We start from the raw sequence: 5,555 nt of genomic DNA, 5'->3' as shown, positions 1-5,555 counted from the left end.
TCATTGGATCAAAGCATTTAAGACATTTACTATAGAGACGTACACATCCACGTATCTGCTGCTGTTCTTGTTCTGTATCACTTCTACTTCTGCCACTCTTTTCTGCACCTAAGCAAAGCATGCATTTAAGTAACTAGGCTGCGTTTGTTTTGGTGCAAAAACAAATATGTACCGTTCAAAAATTCTCCCCCACTGGTTAACGAATATAAATTGGTTTAATTTGGTACTGATAAATTTTGTATTCCAAACAAACGGTTTTTGGTTGTAGCGAGCAAGGTTTAAAGTATGGACACGTATCGGCCGATACGTATCATGCTGGTGGCTTCCCGATATGCCCTTACAGGGGTTGTATCGGGTCAGCCATTCGTTCAGAGGGTAGCCGGGCCTTAAATCGGCCCCTCTAAACTGATTTTGAAAAAAAGAGTAAAACATAAAATCCACTTTTTTTTTTTTTTTTTTTTTTTTTTTTTTTTTTTTTTTTTTACATCAACCGAGTGTAAAGTATATATCAAAATGTATCAATTGTGAATACAAATATGTTTTGGTAGTTGTGACAGTTGTCATTACCAGTGCACTGGTATATGCTTAGCAAACATTTGCAAAATTGAACTAGAGTACATTTATGTATCATTTGCACTGTAAAGAAACACAACCAAAAGAATGAATAAAGGTGGGAATGTTGAATATGAACCGGGTTCAGTGCAACCATTTTGTTTTCAGTAAATTGGGTTAACTAGCACCTCAATTGTTTTCATTGAACAACTTTTCTGCATTCGAAGTGATTCTTGCCAAGGGTACAGCCGTACAGGGCAGGTTGGCATATAATGTACTAGCGGGGTCCGTGCAACGGACAGGTTTTGTTATGCAAAATTGAAATAAAAGAGATTTTGAAGTTTGCAAGTGTGTGATGCATCGACAGAAAATAATATAATATATTGTTAGTAAAATTAATCTACTTTGTTTCTCAATTTTTACAATTTTAATAATTATATAATTAATGTTTGTATGGTAAAAGTTAAAATACATATTTATCAACATAAAATGTTAAATTTTTGAACCTTTCAATTTGTGAGGTCAATTCTTACCAAAATTAATCACCCAATTTACCAAAATTAAATGCCAAAATTATCAAGAATTAACTTTTTAGAGTTTCCAAAATTATTGTTATATAAATTACAAAAAATATTAAATTAATAATTTTGAAAATTTTAAATTATTGTTTTGAAATTGATAAAATTAATAATTTTTGATAAATTATTAATATATCATATTTAACTAATATTAATTTACTGAAATTAATTTTTTGAAAAGCATCAAATTTTGATTAATTAAATTTTGGTAAATGAATTTTACAAAATTTCCAAAACTAAATTACAAAGATTAATTACCAAATTTACCAAAAATAATATATCTAAATTCATTATAAGATTTACCAAAAATAATTTATCACAATTAATTACCAAAATTAATTTTTCCAAGTTAACCGATATTAATTTTGAAAATTATAAAAATTGTATTATATTAATTTTCTCCAAAATTACCAAAACAAATGAAATAATAATTTAAAAAATTATTAAATTTATTGTTTCATAAATTAGAAAAAAAAACAACTTTTTGGTAAGCTATTAATTTACCAAAATAAGGCTCAATTAATTTAAGAAAATTAATTTTTCAATATACCAAAATTTATTATATTCATTTTTGTTAAATTAATTTTGAAAAATTACAAAAAATAACTTATCAAATTTAGCAAATATTTTATTGGTATATTATCAAATTTAGCAAAAAGTAACTTACCAAAATTCATTTTTGGAAAATTATCAAAATTTTATTAATTTACCAAAATTAATTTTATAAATGTCACAAAATTATTGTTTGATAAATTATGAAAAATAATATTTTTTGATAAATCCTAGACTTACCAAAATTAACTAATATTTAATTTACTGAAACTATTTTTTGGTAAATTGCCAAATTTTGTTAATTTAATTTTTGGTAAGTTAAATTAAGAGAGTTACCAAAATTAATTTAGCATGAATAATTGGAAAATTGACTAATTAATTTATCAAAATTAATTACAAAGCTAACCAAGATTAATCTACCACAGTTAATTACTAAAATTAATTTTCTAAAATCATGGAAACAAATTATTAATTTTTGGTAAACAAAATACTTTTTTGGTAAATTCATTTAAATAAGTATTTCTATTAAATTAATTGTTGTCCAAAATTACCAAAATTATTGTTTGATAAATTATGAAAATTCCTATTAAATTAATGATTTTCCAAAACTTTTATTGAACTAATTCTTCGGTTAGTTTTGTAAGATCATATTTCGGTCAATTAGGAGCTTTTTGTTAATTAGTAATGAATATAAGTAGTAATTAATGAGTCAATTAGTAAAAAAATATAAGTAGTAATTTTCAGTCAATTAGTAATCAGTCAAATAAATTAGTCCTGACTTTTGGTTAATTTGTAATCAATCTATTCATAATGAAAAGCAATAAATATAAGTAGTAAATTATCAAAGTTAAAGTATTACAAATAGTAAATTTTGGTTAATTAAAGTAATAATTTTGAAGAATGGAAAAGCTGATAGGTATATATTACTATTAAAGTAATAATATAATGTTACGATTCGATGTTTGAGTTGCCTATGTTCCCACGTATGCAGCCCATGCAACTAGTGTAACAACGTATGCAATAGATGTAGTGGCCCACTTAGCTTTTCATTTGAATAAAACGGGGGAAATTGTTGTAATGGACCATAGAAGACTTTGTCAATCTCTCTTTTATACCGTTGTAATCTCTTGTTACATCAGCACCTAAGAGAATAAGGCCCTGTTTGATTTTACTTATAATAAGCACTTATTTGAATGAGTACTTATAATAAGTATTGGGACCATACAATAAGTGCAAAATAAGCACTTATTCCTATTTGGCAAATAAGTCAGGAATAAGTGCTTATTTCGAAAATAAGCATTTAAAAAATCAGCAGCATTCGAGTGGCTTTTTTAAGCACTTCTTCAACAAGTGCTTATTCATATTTTTTTTGGGATGATACAGTCCCTTAAAATATTTCGTATTCCCCAAGCTGCCCCTAAGAATGGAGAAAACCCTCCTCCTTTTGCCCATATCGAATGGTGCAGTGGCAACTTCAAGTGAAGGGATGACCGGCCATGTGTCTGAATATGATTAGAGAGTTGTATGAGCATTCTGAGAGAGTGATAGTTTCACACGTTACTCTACTTGGTTGAGAAAGAGTGTTGAACTTTTGTTGCTTTTTTTTTGTCATTATGCTTTGCAAAAAGTTGATTACTCCTTCATTTTGTTAACTTTTTAAATTTAGAACCTTTATTATTGGACTTGATATGGTGTGTTGGACTTGCATTTTTTGTCATTATGCTTTCTTTTTATGTTTATCTTAGTGTGTTCTAAATTTCATGGTAGTGTAAGAGATGGATACTGATATAGACGTCGAAACAGAGACCAAAGTAGTATTGGATACAGAGTCAGGATTTGAAATTAGCTTGTCATACAATGGGGTAATGGACACTGATGAAGAGATGGAATGTATTCTGGATGTTGCATTTGTCATGGATGAGTATTGTTATGATATGGGTTCACAAAGAACCTACATACACCATGGATTGCACTAGTTGTATGAACTTTGTTATATGGACAAACATGTGTTTATACGTCTATGCAATACACTGAAAGAATGGTGACTCATTGAAGATAGTCAGGATGTTTTGGTGGAGGAGCAATTAGCCATTTTCCTTTACATTGTTGGTCACAATGAAAGGAATCGGATGATGCAAGAATGGACAATTAGTTGGTATTTCAATAATATATTGATGGCGGTGGTTAAACTTCATTGGCAATCATAGGGTCCCCTAACTTCAATAGTGTCCATCCATACATCAAACATAATAAAAAATATTGGCCCTATTTGCACACTATTAGCTATTATTAAAATCACAAGATGGATGAATGTATGTATAATAGTGTTTATTTTATAGAATTGCATAGGGATATTGATGGGACACACATATCTGCGTGGGTCCCTACAGATATGTAGACATCGTACCGACACAAAAAAGGGCCTTGCATGTAAAATGTAATGGCTGCATGTGATTTCAATATGCGGTTTACATTTGTCCATGTTGGATTGGAGGGGACTACACATAACTATTGCATATTTGCAGAGCCCATACATAATCGGAAATATAATTTCCCACATCCACCCCAGGGTATGTATGTATACATTAATAATCTGTTTAGATTATTTGGATACACGTATAAATATATATAACCTATTCCCATGATCAAGTAAGTACTATGTTTGGATTCTGCCTACCTTAACATGACTAGCTACATGGCACCATATCGTAATACATATCATTTACCTGACTTTCGAAGGGGTAGATGACCTACAATAAAAGAAGAGTACTTCAACAATTCCATGCATCATTGAGAAGTGTCATCAAACAGAGTTTCAGTATAATAAAGGCTCGATTCCCTATTCTGAAGTGTATGCCATGCTATATACTAAAAACACAACAATTAATAGTTGTGGCTTGCATGGCAATACACAACTTCATCAGAGGCAACCAGAACACAAACACCCTGATTAACAGGTTCAAAATACAATCTCCTTCCAAGACAAATATAGAAATTTCAATGAGGCTCCAATTGCTAGTGGTTCAGTAGCAAGATATGCAGTTGATTAGGTAAGTCGGAGTAGGACTTGCAATAGAGCATCCTGTCTTGTAAGTAGAACCTCTTAATTTTGGATAACAACCTCTTTCTAAGTATGGTGTCTATGGGAAATGTTCCCTCCTTTAGGTAGTCAAAGTAAGTGTCTCACCAGTTAGCTTCATCCACAACGAGGCATTCAAACTTGTCTATTTCGAGTATGCACTTATCGCAATTGTTTTACAGCTTGGTGGCGTCTCTTTTCATCTTAGGCTAGTAGTAAATGAATCATTGTAGTCTTTTGTAGAGAGTCATTGCAATGTTCCCACAACAGGCCTCATGGGTCTCTTTTAGCACTATTTATCCTTTTCTAGTTCCTAAACACTTCGCTCTTACCCCATCTACCATCTTATGGTAGAGCACTCCATGCACCAACTAGTATTGCAAAAGTATCTTGTAGTCTTGGGTAGAGGAGGTGGGGTTTTAGAGCTTTTGGACTATAGGTAAACACCAATCTCTTTCTTGGATCTGATCTTTTGTCTCCACAAAATGGGTCATTCTGTCAATGGTAGGTTGGCCTTGCATTCTAATGGATATGGTGGTGGGGTCTTCGCTTAGCTTGAATTTTAGATCCTAGAGTGGTAAAGGCATCAACATATCTATTTTTTGCTATATTCTGGTGCTGGTATATCACTTCTAGGTATTTTGTGAGGCTCTGGATGAGGATCGTGTAGGGGAGGATAAAGATTTCTTTAATAGTTATGTCCTCCCCTCCTTGGCCAATTATTAGCTTGGAATCTCCGACCACCTGGGTTTTAGTCACCCTTAAGTCTCTTGCGATGGTTAGTCCCAAGACAA

This window comes from Nelumbo nucifera, chromosome 1 (genome assembly GCF_055504915.1).
Source record: "Nelumbo nucifera cultivar China Antique chromosome 1, China Antique-T2T, whole genome shotgun sequence".
NCBI classification, from domain to species: domain Eukaryota; kingdom Viridiplantae; phylum Streptophyta; class Magnoliopsida; order Proteales; family Nelumbonaceae; genus Nelumbo; species Nelumbo nucifera.
This window is presented reverse-complemented; position numbering follows the sequence as displayed.